The sequence below is a fragment of the Acanthisitta chloris genome, unplaced genomic scaffold (assembly GCF_000695815.1).
Source record: "Acanthisitta chloris isolate BGI_N310 unplaced genomic scaffold, ASM69581v1 scaffold3126, whole genome shotgun sequence".
Taxonomy (NCBI): domain Eukaryota; kingdom Metazoa; phylum Chordata; class Aves; order Passeriformes; family Acanthisittidae; genus Acanthisitta; species Acanthisitta chloris.
In genome coordinates, this window is record NW_008677457.1 from 68971 (window position 1) to 83006 (window position 14036).

The window sequence follows — 14036 nt, forward strand, 5'->3', positions numbered from 1 at the left end:
AGCACTGCTGCTTCAGAGACCTGGGATAAAACACCTGCAACTCCCTCAACCTCAGAAAAAGGCTATTATTTTTTCTTGTTTTCACCTTGGTTTATTTGTTACTTCTTTTAATTCTGGCTTTCTCAAAAGTCTCTACCTTCTGTGCACAGGGAAGTGTGTGCTTTGCTGTGCAGTGAGTGGCTGCTGAGGCTTGGATGTTTCCCAGGTTTTGGATGGGGTGAAGGCATCACTGCTACAACCCTGGAGCATGGTGAATGTGAAGCCATTTCAGAACAGAGTCAGCTCTCCTAGGCAGAGCTGCTGTGGGTCTGCACACAGAGCACACTCCTGGGGAGCCAATCTGGGGGTTTATCCAAGCAGGACATGAGTTCTCCTGGTATATAGAGGAAGGATATCCACCAGCTCAGGAGCCTTGATGGGTGCACACAGGAACAGGTCAAATAACTTGTTTTTCCAGAATTTTTTAGGCTCTGTTGTTTTTCATTTTATAATGCTCTTTATTGCCTATCTGTAGTGTCTGACAGTGTGTATGGAGGGTGTGTGTATGTGTGTGCTCATCTGCCTTTCTGCATGCTAAATTCTGTATAAAATTGCATTTCAAATGAACATAATGACTAAATTATGAATAATCCAGTAAATGAGACATTTCTGAAATCATTTTCTGATCTGAGAAGTGAGAATCTGAACAAACATATGCTAAATTAAAGAACTCTCCATGAGGGTGGGGGAGAGACACCAGGTTTCCCATAAAGATTATAGTTAGTGGTAAATCCACATCTCTCCATGACTGCAAATCAAGGCAGAGATACCTTTTTATTTGCAATGAAAACAAAAAAAGCACTAATGTAAAACAACACCTCTAACAGAGTTGCTCTGCAGTGACTCTGTGTTAGATACCTGGAGGACACCAATGTTTGCATAGAATCTCCTGCTCATCAGTGATGAGATAACTGGTGCACTGGTACATGAGACTGTGAATCTTTCAAAACCAAGAGAGGTCACCTATGAAAACAACCCCCTGAAACCAAGAAATTAAGACAGTTGAACTATATGTAATTAAGACAGAATTGGAAACCTGCTGAGATAAATGTTTTCAAGACTGGGAAATTCATAAGACTAGAAATACTGTGAAGTCTAAGCAAGACAATTGAGAAAGTTACTGTATGAAGACTTATTTTTTTTAAGGCACAGTGGTCACACTTCCAGCCTTTGTTCTGTTTTCCAGTGTCTGAGGTATATCTGTGGTACACTCCTGATAATTACCATGGGGGAACCATCATGATAGTGGTACCTTTGTATTCCCTTAAAAAAACCCAACAAAATGCCAAGAAATAGCCTTTGAAGTGGTGACTGAATTGTATTTTTTTCAATAAAATTCCTCTACAATTGCCTCAAGTAGGTGAGAGCAAATCTCAGATAATGGGTGTAGAAAAATAATATCATTAAGGGCATGCTCTCAATAATTCCTAATAGAAATATCCAGGCTTATGTGCTTTCAAAGGATACTCCACTGCCTTGCTATTTTTTAAAAAGAAAAGAAAAGAAAAAAGAGGTGTGGAGAGGACAAAAGCTGCTAACCTTTCTTTTCCACTCAGACTCTAATGCCATAATAAAGTAATTTGTGTGCAATTTTCCATTTCCCTTTCTTCTGGTCTTTCATTTCACCCTCCTCCCCTCTGCTTGAAGCTTTGCATCTTGTCCTACACCAAGTCAATAAACACACCAAAATGCAGAATATGGCTACAGATCTTTAAATTTTGCCTGACTTTGCCTTGTCCTTTTCTCTCTAGTGCTATGGGGAGGCTAGGGGCAGGGGAACAAAGAGAAGTGGGGATGCAAAAAGAGGGACCTCTGGCATTGCTATCGTTGTTGTGAACTCCCAGAGCTTTCGTGGGGCTTCCCCTTCATGCCTCTGCCAGTATTTCAGAGGGAGAATCATCCTCCCTTAGGTATTTCAACCCCAGGTGCTATGGTGTCACTAAAACTAGGGTTCCTATTCCTCTGCTTTCATCCTGGATCTCTCTTAACATTTCTTTCCTTGGAGAAATGGAATTGGTAATTGTAACAGCTTCATAAATAATCTGAAGGTAGTTAATTATCAAAAAGTCATGCAAGGGAATGGTTAAGCAGGACAATGGCAGCTCTGTAGCTTGCACCTTTGCTAAGGAACTCTTCACAGGTGAAAGGCTGAATATGTTGTCAGTGCTGAGCAGCTAAGGGTTACAAGATGGAAAGAAAACACCATATTTTACCACTCACACTGGGGAAAGAAGTAACAGAGAAATATTCCATAAATGAAGTAGAGCACCAGTGAGGTCTTAGTTTGTTTTTTGCACCCCAGCTGCCTTTAATTTTAAGCAACAATCTTCATGTAAAGTTGCCTAAAATAATTTGATGGAAAGACTCAGTTGTGTTTCTCTCCTTAGTGGGCACAGGGACAAATCTCAGGTGCGTGAGTTTGGCCCTGGATTTGTGCACAGACAGGTCTTTGTGAGACCACAGAAACCAAAGTTGTCCCTGTCTGGTGTACATCCTGCAGGTGAGTTCAGCCTGGCCTGTGGCACTGCTGGCCTGGCATGAGGAACAGATCAGCCTGCAGCTTCAGCTCAGTGTCTCACCACTAGTGCATTACATGGCTGTTCTGCACTGGCTGGTTGTGTGTTGGTACCAGCTTTGTAAAAGTCCTATGATTCTGCTACCTGCCCGAAGATTTTGTTATCAATTTGTGTTTTGGGTCAATTTGTGTTTTTGAACAGGAGGTTCAACAAGATTTGGCCTTTGTTAGACTTATCTGTAGTCTTAGGACACTGTTATGATTACGGTTCCACAAATATCTTTCTTCTCAGGTTGCTGGATGATGCTTTAGCACTTAGCTTCCCTAGATATGAAGGGGTCAGAAGAGTCAGCTGGAAGAGTTTAGCCCTTTATTGCCCAGGAAGGGCACTTGTAATTTAATGGAGTTACTGCCTATTGAAAATCTCCTAAAGGTACTCACTGCCTTGAGGTGGATTCTGTTTTCTGTATTTCTTTCCAATGACTATGTAGTTTAAAAATAATTTAACCATGTATTTAACCATGTTATCCAAATGTTGCCAAAGCACAATGAATTTTTTTTGTTACAGTTCACATCCTACAGAAATATTTTCATTGCACTTGATACATGGGATGTCTGACTGTGTTTCCTGACCTCTTTGCCATAAGACCAAAATGATGTCAGCATTGACATCCATTTCTTCTGAAAAACTATAGTCAATTAAAACAGGCAAAGACATCTTACAATGAAGTAGTCTTTCTGAGAGGAAAATGTATATTAAGGTCAATTCCTTTGCCCCAGCCCTGACTGTGCACAGAGAAGAGAGCAGTGCCTGACACTTCATAGATCTCCCTAGAGACTTTGCTTATTGCTACTGATATTTTTCTGGGAGGCAGCTTTACCCTGAGGAATAAAAGCCCTGCAAGAAAGAAATCAGCATGGGATTAATGATTCACAACAGGAGAATGCCAGAGTCTCTCTGCAGAGAAAAAGAAGTAGGTATACAAACCTCAACCACAACAGAAGCAGTGCAGCACACATTGACCTAGCAACCTCTTCCCATGTGCCTCCATTTATTTTCAAGGTGGCCACGGCCTAAAACATCTCCTCTGTCTCTTAGGAAATGGTGGTGAGTAATGCTGTGTGCAGCAAGCTTTGGAGGATGGCTGGCCACAAGGCAATTAATCATTGGAATTTGTATAGCCATGCTTGTTTATGCACAAAAAGAAAGACCAATATATCTGGAACTGGTCATACACATATATCTTTCTAATGCAGAACATCTTGTAATTATGCTGGGAAACTGTTTCTGAAGCAAAAAAATGAGCACTCTGCCAGAAGTCTGGTACACAACTGGATGTGGTGAAGCAAAAGGATGTTGTTATGCTAATACTTCAGAAAAGCAGGAAGCCTGAAACCCAAAGTGCACCTTTTATGGTCAATAGCTGGTAGTAGGGAATATTACCATTTACAGCAGGGGTGTGGAAAGGAAGGATATTCTTTTATTTATGGGTGGGTATTAAATGGTTTATTTGACTTCTCTTTAGGCTGTAACTTGCTTCTTGTGCTCTCACATTGCAATTTGCTTTCTGGATCAGTTGACACTACAGCTATAAAATCCAAAAGAATGAAGCCATAAGCCAGTTTAATCGAGTATAGCAAACTAACTGCTAAATTGCAAATAAATAAACTAGCTATAAACCACTGGAAGAGAAAAAGCTACCTACAGGTAGTGTCACAGAAATGTGGCTGTTCTTAATGAAAGGCTTCTGAAGGAAAAGTTACTTTGAAATGCTGTGTTTGCCTATTAAGGGAAAATCGATGTAAAATCATTCAAAATAGCTTTATTTTTACCTTTGCTCACCTGTCTCCTTCCTCCCCCCTTTTTTTCCCCTGCTCCTCCACTTCCTTTCCTTGCAGACAAAAAAACCCAACTTCTCTCATTGTCTGTTCCCTTCATGACCCAGGTGTGCAATAAAGGGAAGTGAAGTATTTAATTTGGAACTTCCTCTCCTCCGTGTAAGGAGAAGGACTAAGGAAAATAAAATATTTGTTTTTAAGAGGTGGTTAAACTCTTTATCAAAAATCTTTCTAACAGGGATTTTTATTTTTTTTTGGTGGGGAAAATAGAAATTTCTGGGCCAGTTTCAGTAGTGGAAGGGCAGTGTGGAGGGGACACATTTGATTTTTCAACATCTCTGAATAGACTTGGCAGATGGCAAGTTTGGAGGGGGAGCAGAAACAGCTGGTAATGCCTGAGGAAGGGGCTGGGAGGCTGCAGCTCCTGGAAGGAATGATGATGGAAGACTCTAAACACTTAGTTGTTCTTTGCTGATGAAGCAAAAAATTGGAAAGGGAAAGATAGTTGTTGGTTAGCGGAGACAAGACCAGGGTCTTGTCCAGATGCACATATCTGAGTGCACATCTGAGTGTTCCAGCATGATGGAGTGTGGCATTGCAGAACAAGGCTTCACAGCAGGGAAAGGAGGCAGAGGCTTAGGTGTGTGTGGTTCTTGTTTCTACTAGATTTTCAGGCTTTTGCAACTTGGTAGTATAAAAGCCTGGGGCTCTAGAAGAGGGGTATTACGAGAGAGACAGGCTGGAAGAACGTGGCTTGGTCATGACTGTTCCTTATGTCAAAACCTGAAGCTTCTGGTGAGAAGCAGCTGTGTGATGGAGATGCCAACTTCCTTCACACTCCCTGCATGTGAAGGGCAGGCCCTGTGGTAACACAGGGAGTGCAGAAGATCCAGGCCATACACACAGTCCTGTTTTCCCCTTGTCTATCTCCGTAGTCTCCATATTGACTATTTGGTGTTGAAGCTCAGGCAGTGCTGGAGCACTTTTCCTGAGCCTCCCCTACAGCCTTGAAGGTGAGCTGCTTTCTAGATGAATTGATCTTCCCAAAAGACTCTAGTTTGGACAAGGGATTGTAGCTAGTCCTCACTAGTGTTCCTCTTAATTTCTTTATTCTTATCTAGGATGGAGCCATAAGAGCTAATTGCACCATGCAGCGAACTAGGGTCACTTCAGCTGCATCAGTGTCACTCTCCAGGACCATGGGCAAGCTGACTGCTGATAGACCTGTGTAGCATGGAGGGAAAACACACAGGCAAAAGCATGGAAAATAGCCTTCTGCTATCTAGTGAGTGATGTGTGGGTTGTCCAAGGTCTTCTGGGCTGGAAAGAGAATGACTGTATGCTGGAAACTGTTGTCCTTACTCACCATTTGCTAAAGCCATACTTTAGTCACTTTTCTTATTGGAATGTTCTGCAACATCTCCTGGGAAAGGTGGTGCTTGCAGGGCTGCAGGAGCATCCCCACTGGAGCAAGCAAGGCTGGTCAGTGAGGACAGCCTACACAGACAAGTCCCAGTGAAGCAGTGGGGCACAGTTTGTGTGTGGGGCTGAGGGACAGTGCTGCTGAGGACTGACTGCATTGAGTGAACATGGTGATAATGAAGTGTGAGGAAGGTGCAGTCTGTTTGCTCTACATCAGACTTTCTTATGTTTGTTTGGGCTACCTTATTAAAGAGTGACAGAAAAGGCAATTTCACTCTGCACAGCTATTTCAGAGTCAGGTTCCCAAGTCCACATGGACAAAAGGTGTGGAATGTGGCTCAATAATGTGCTGGACAGAGGGAAAAAAACCCCAGAGAACAGTTACCTTCATCAAGGAATTGCAGAATCTCTTCTTTTGGGACATTTTGCTCTCAGAGCACTGCTGAGGACTCAAAGAGCTTCCTCTACCAGTCCAAATCCTACTTGTGGAATGAGAGCTACCTCTATTATTTACTCAGCAATATTCTCCTTTTTTTCTGGGGCTCACAGCAGCTCTGAAGAGCTGTTTCTCCCTGGCATAGTATGAGGCCAAATTTCCAGCCATGCTGTGACAGTCACCAAGCCTCACATCACTGCTCCCCTTGGCTTTGCTGAGACTTCACTGGCTCATTACCATGTGCTTTTTCCTCTTCTATTACAAGTGTGTTCATTTGCTCCCATTTACAGTCTTTGTTCTCAGTATCCAAATGGCAAAGATGGAGGACTCCCCAGAGTGGTTAACTGCTGCCAAGCTCCCTATTGTAATTTATATTTGTTTGGTAATTCCCAAACACAAGCACTTTACATAATGAATCCCAATTTTTCTGAGGCTTCTAAAGTGCTTCAGAAATGCCAGTTAACTGATCTGCACAGTTTTCCTATAAGGTAAGTGTGCTGATTTGGGCTGAGGTAGAGTTAGTTTGCTTCGCAGTAGGTCATGAACGTTATGTCCATAGTATTTATTAGCAACCTGTTGAAGACAGAGGGTTATTATACCTACTTCTCCCTCTACCTTTTATTCTAGTTACACTGAATTTATGCACTCCCCAACTGAGGACACATACCTTCTTCTCACTGTGATTATTCCAGGGCTTTCACCTCTGAACATGGCCTGCTTAGAGGATTTCAACACAGAATAAAATTATACAATACACATCCCCATATGTGTATACATATATATATTATATCCTACCATGACAGAACTGTTCCTTGAGACAGCCTGTTGAGATCTCTGTGCTAGACATTTGCAGCAGGGAGGCAGAGCCATTGCATGGGACAAATTGTACCATTGTTCTGTTTTAATCTGATATTTTAGCACAATTCCACTACCTCCAGTGGTATTCTTATTTTGCAGTTCTCCACTGTTTTATCTTTAGTGTTACTTTACATACTTTTTAGTTTTTCTTAAGCCAAGCCCAGCACATTTAGCTAGCCTAATTTTTTCTTAATAAACCAGGCCCTTCCTCCAAAACTTTGTTACTGTGATTTCTTTGATACTTCACAGGAGATTTCATACCTCAGCTGATACAGCTAAGAGGTGAGAAGCTATAAAACATGTATTCTCAGAACAGTGAACTGTAAATGGAAGTATTAAATTACATTATGGGACAAGAATTGCTCGGAACACCTGATAGAACTGTCATTGGTGGCATGTTGCTATACAGATCCAAGGGAGCTGTAAGCATCATGTTGAATATTCATGTGTTGCACCCATCACACCCATCTGATACTCACAGTGGGGTTTGGGGCTGTGCAGCAGAAGACAAACAGCCTCTTGTGGTACACAAGCTGGTGGGGAGGGTAGAATTTGCACACAGATGTGGTACTAAAGGCTTTGCACAGCAGTAAAGCAGTTCAAATCCTTAATGTGTTACTGTCACCTGTCAACTAATGGAGAAGGAATGACTGGGAGTGTTAACAAGAAAGGGAAAAGTATTCAAGGGGCATGTTTCTTTTTAATGAAATTCTGTGATGACTATTTAATTAAGAAATTACAGCTAATTTAGCTGGAAATGGTATTTTGAAGTGAATTGATGTAAGGCAACTTAACGCCTTTACTCATTTCTATTCTGTTGGATTTTTTTTTTTTATTTGTTTGCTTTGTTAGTGCAACAGAAGAATAGATCTCTTCTACAGAGAGAAATCACCCTGGCAGTGAAGCTGAAATGTGCCTGGAATCACAGTCCCTTATTACAGCTGAGCTAATCATGGTGCTTTATCAAATTTCTCAGGCAAACAGACATTTTCTCCAATATCTGTTTAAAACAGGCTTCTGTGCTTATTGACTACAACGTTAGCAGAGGTGAAAGTAAAAAGGATCCAGACATAACCAAAGCAGATTACCTGAGGATTCTGCCTGCCTGGTCTTGTTTTCTCTGGTGCTCAGCCTCTGTAATGAAAAAGGTACAATAAAAGGCCTTTCTCAAGCTTGCTCACTCTCAAGGGCTTAGGCACTGACTTCTGTTCAATTCCTTTCCTAATTTGCAGTAAAGCAGTGAAAAAACCCCAAGTACGTCATCTGGCTTATCTTGCAAAATGGATGAACTCATAGGCCTTTAGAACGGTGTTAGTAGTTTGAGTTCCTACTTCTGAATTTTTTTGAGATTTTCCAGGTAACATCAGCAACTGTTTACATTCACTTTGCTTTTTGTTGGTTTGCAGGTTTCCAATTTCCATACAACTTGAATAAGAGTGAGAGATATCGCTGGCATTCAACAAATGATGATTACTTCCTATCGCTGCAGGACTATGGGTAACGCTCCCTCTCCATCTCCAGAAGGGCTCCTTTTTGAGTATATTTAAGCAGGAACATGTGCTAAAGCACAACTTTGCATGCCTCAAACACTCACTCCCATGCTATGGGAACCCTTCCAACTCGTTGGCGTACATTCAGTTGTAATCCAGGGAAATCACTTCAACAGCCAAAGGCATATTTCCACAATGATGTCTTATGTCTTAACGAGGACAATCCTTTCGAGTGCTTTCTGAATCTGCTGTCTTATGGAATTGAGTATTTATAAATGTGCTGCGGAAATAATATTTTGGTTTGGCTCCCTTTTCTGACTCAGTTTTGCGTAGAAATGGCTTGGAAGGAGGAATGAAACTTTTGCATGCTGACAAATATCATTACAATCTCAGAAGCTCTTAACTGGGAGCCCCAGGCAGGAAGACAGCTCCAGGGTCTTTTCTCCCTCTAAATTCTAAGGGTCTCCTCAACACTGTAATGACTGTTAAAAATCTTAGGTACTCATGGTCAGCATGACCACTGTAATGACTGGTAGAAATCTTAGGTACTCATGGTCAGCATGACAATCATTCCGTGAATCATTCCATGAATCCTGACAGTGATACAGATGACCCCATTCCTAATCTAGAAGTTGGGGTGAACATGGCAGAAAATCCATTACATGCAATTTATACATTTTGTGTGTGCTCAAATATGGATTTTAATTTATTAATGCCTTCATGCTTGCATTTTACCATACACATACATATGTGTATACAAATGCAGGAAATTGATATCTAAAAATCAATGTCATTTTTTTCTGAAAAACAACTGTGAAAGTAGTGAAATTTTGGAACAAATTTGGGTGTGTTAGGTTACAGAGGTTCAAAAAGAGGCGATGATATTCAACTCAGTAGGAAAGTAAGAGTTTTTTAACTTCAGTTTTTATAGCTGTATCTAGCTGTTCTTTTCCCTGGCTGCCTTCACACTGTGTCTGTGGTCGCCTCAGGCACAGAAGAAGGTCTGGGTATCAGAAATCTGTGCTGAAGGATGAGGAGGATCCTTTGAGGGAAACATCAAGATATGCTGCCTTCTTGTTTTGTGGTTTTGTTGTAAACTGATAGCCTATTTTTTCTTACATCCTGAGACTTTCTCATTTAATTTTTTTCCCCATAATAAATCAAAAATTGCTTCAAAATAGAACTAGTCAAGACCCCTTATTAGAAATAGCAGAGTTCATCAGAAAGCTGCAACTCACTGGAGAAAACATATGCAGCAAAAAACCCCTCCAAAACTCTTAGAGCTTCAAAGTCAGGGAGTGCCATCATTTAAAACACTTGCTCAATTAACATGCTGGCTTTGCAAACAAACTATAGAAAGGCTGTCACCAGCACATAAGCATTTTTCCACCTTCAGTAGAACTTCAGCAAAAGAAGTTACTGTGCACGTGTCCCTGCTGCATTTGCTGGGTAGTGACTAAACTGATGATTGCTTAATCAGGACAGTGCTTTTCTCCTCTGGATGTATGAATTCTGGCCTTTGCTGTGGCAAAACCCTTTAAGAGCTTAGTTTTGGTGATTTTTGAAATTAAACTTACTACCTTCTTAGTGTGAAATGGTGTTTTCACTTAAAAATTGACATATACTAAATGGTATTTAAAAGGTCTGTAAAATATTTATCATTTTAGAAAATAAAATAGGTTGTTTCTATCTGGAAGAAATAGTGTAGCTTGACTGGAAATTCGTTTTTTCATGTTGAAAAATTCTGTATAGATGTTTTGAATAAACCAAGTAATATTGGTCAATGGATAGAAAACCTAGCTCGGGCACTAAGGTATTATAATAGTTACAGTAGTGATAGTAATAATAGTAATAGGAATAATAAGAGCAGACAAACAGCTTTCCTTGCCCAGGTGTGACCCTTGGCCATGTAAAGCCAGTTTTGCACTGGTGGTCACTAATTATGTTCTCACCTGAGACTTGGGTAACTGGATTTCCAGATACACTGAGCACAGCTAGAGTCAAGTTACTCTGTGTGTATAATAATTTTTGTATTTGTTCACTGAGTAGAGACTATTTATTTAAAAACAGATGCAGTACCATTGGCAATAATGCCATGGAGACCCTATATGAAAGCTAATTACTTTGGTTTCAGATTAAATGTGAGCAGTAGGCAGGAAATAGAGCTGGGGGCAGTGGCAGCAGAAGGAGGAGGGTTGTCCATGTGGGGTATCCTGCATGAAGAGAGGCCTTCATAGGTGATCTGTGGAAAACCTGCATGTGATCAGATATTTACAAGCTATGTGTTCATGTATATGTGTAAAGGAGATGAATTCAGATCCCCCTCTATGCCTTCAATTTTACACATCCCAGCTGCTGGCTGCCTGTTGCTTTGACTTTTATAATATTCCTTTTAGTATGTTTGTGTGTATTATCTGAAGTTGTGGAAAAGAAAATTAAACTGTTTCCTTCATGCAGCCTTAGTGTGATGCTGACATGGACCAGCCACAGGGCTGTGGATTCACCACATGGAGCTCTAGGGTCTAACATGACATTTGGACATCAGGAAGAATTTCTTCACAGAAAGGGTGATTAGACATTGGAATGGGCTGGAGTTACCATCCCTGGAGGTGTTTAAGGTAAGACTGGACTTGGCACTTAGTGCCATGGTCTAATTGACATCATAGTGTTAGGTCATAGATTGGACTTGATCTCAGAGGTCATTTCCAACCTAATTGGTTCTGTGATTCTGTAGCATGTGTCCACACTTCAGTCTTTCCCAGCTATATGACTCCTCTCTGCTGTTGCCTTATGCTCATCCCTGTTTAGATCTGTCTCTGCCTTTCCGCTGACTGTCTCATTCTTACTTAGCCCACCCCAGTCTCCAGATCCCAAACTTCATATTCGGGATGTACACAGCCTGGATATCCTCTGCCACAGGCGTGAAGCCTTCCTGAGGTGGGAACACACTTGGTGGCACCAAGCAGACGGTGCCACCACTTGTTGGCTGTTCAGCCCTGGAATCTCTGTGAGACATGATAAGGCAGAGACTTTGGTGATTTTTGAGTTCTCACATTGTAGCTATTCTACTGATGGCAAGAACAATATGGGATCATGAAGCAGCACCTACTGCCCTGTTCAAGCTGCCACACTCACACAGAAAGCAGCATTTTTTCCAAAAGATCAGCAGAGAAAAACACATTTCCTATTCACAAGGCCACATTTTCTGAAGCAAGTAAATTGTCTTGTCTGAAGCTTTTAATCTGGAAAAAGAAATCTCCTCTAAGGAAGACATCCAACATCCATCTAGATGGCTAAAGCAAGGCACAGTTCTGAAAGCAGAGGCAAGCTTGGATCTATGCAGGCAATACCAAGCAATTTCAATAATGGTTGGTATTATCAGCCCTGCCTCCCAGAGAATTGAATGCATAATGTGAGATTACAGTACACCACCATTATTCAGCTGTTGCTGAGACATGGGGAGAGACTAGAGTTATTATGCATTTGAATTACGGGGCAGGAAGATTAATGATGTGCAAATTAGCAGCATTCTGCTCCAAGTAATTTTTGCTTTCATTTGCCACTATCATCTCCGAATGCCAACATCCGCTCACATTTACGATGTTCAAATGATATATTAAATACCAAATTATATATTGACTCATCTAATTTTCTGTGCTGAAATGCATTGAATACAATGAAAGTTTTTGCTTCGGAGAACCTCTGCTGCCCCTTTGTCAACAATCGCTATCAGAAAACATTCACAATGTGCAGCTTGCTATAAATTGCAGGGCTTTGTGACTATCTAGTATTCTTTAGCTTTTCAATTACAGACAAAGTTTAATGCTGTCTCCAGGTTGGTCTGCCTTCTTGGTTATTCTCACCATATCATTATTATATCATCATTTTCTATGTTTGCTGCATTCCTTAGGGCAAATGGCTTTTTTTTCCTGGGAGATTGTTAAAGAGAGTTACTGCTCTGACTGCCACAATGCAGTATTCCTCTGCCAGGCATTTCTTACCTTGTAATGCAGCTAAGAAGTGTCAGCAGTTGCCTCCTCCCCCCTCTGATTATGTTGTCCGTGGCAAACAAACACATTTTCTCATTAATCTCACTGTTAAACCATTGGGTTTTTTCTTTTATTGCCAGGGCAGACAGTGTGAGTCCACATACAGTGTTTGAAAATTCCTGAGGTTCTGATTCTGACCTTTTGATGTAAAGAAGTATCTTGCCTTTGAAAAGAATAATTAATTTCACTGGGACTACATAGGCATAAAGTCTACTCAACCAAGTTGAGGTTAGCAGAATCTGCTTACTTATGCTCTTCGTTTTAAAACAAACAAAAATAGCTGATGTTACTGCATCTCATAAGAAGAAAAAATGCTTTAGATGTTCGTGTGTTATCCTCAGCTCTGGTAATTTCTTTTAAACATTTTTCTACCCTGCTCTGCTATCTGTAGCCAGGCTTACCTGGGTGCTGGCAGTGGACCATCCCTTCCTAGCACCACCTTGCTTTGGATGCTGTGAGACTGTTGCACTGCATCTCTCCCCATCCCTGGCACTGACAGCTTGAGAGGATTAAGTGCTGGCACAAACACTCAACCACACTCCCAGAGGAGCCAGTTTGTTCTTTACACACACACACACACACACCCAGAGGCTTGTGTGGTGGTTCTTTTCGTCTCCTTTGCCTCTGCTCTCTCTGATCCAAATGCCAACACCTCTCACATAAACCCTGTCTCAGGCTGCTTGGCTGCTGGCTGGGTTTGTGCCAGTGGCTCCTCCTTTCCTGCCTGGCCATTCCTTTGATGTGGGATGAGACTGCACTCCCCTGAGCTCCCCTCAAATAAATAAGAGCCCCAGAGAGCACAGTGACCTGGAACAATGTGGGTGCTCTGCCTGTCAACCCACCCTGGGACTAGGACAGGGCACTGGTTTGGGATTTAAAAATCAGAGTTACAGTAAATTTTTTGGTGAATTCTGGCAGGACTTGAAGCATTAAGATGCTGACCTAAAACATGCCTCTGCCAGCTCTTCAGTGATTTGAAGCAGTGACTTTTAAGAGGCTCAGACCAAGGACTTCCTTCACCCCAGCTGTCTGTGGGTAGTGGAGCTTTTAAAATAGCTTGGAGTTACCTAAAAGTCACACTTCTTAGGGACAATGAAGGAGAAGGAGCACATCTCCTGATATTTCTTTTATGAACAAGACAAAACACTATAATTTAGGTAGCAAAGTGTTAACTCAGGGAAATATGGAAAGTGTTTAGGGCAATTTTTAAAAGAAAATTAATAAAGGCTGTGAACAATTTGGGAGAATCTACCCAACACACTGAATCAGAGGTGATAATGAACTTTATACTTTTTAAAAGAATGACCTGGATTAAATACTTGCTTTTAACTTTATGGAATGCAAAAAATTAAAATTTACTGTCCTGGTATAATTAGTTCTGTGCTATC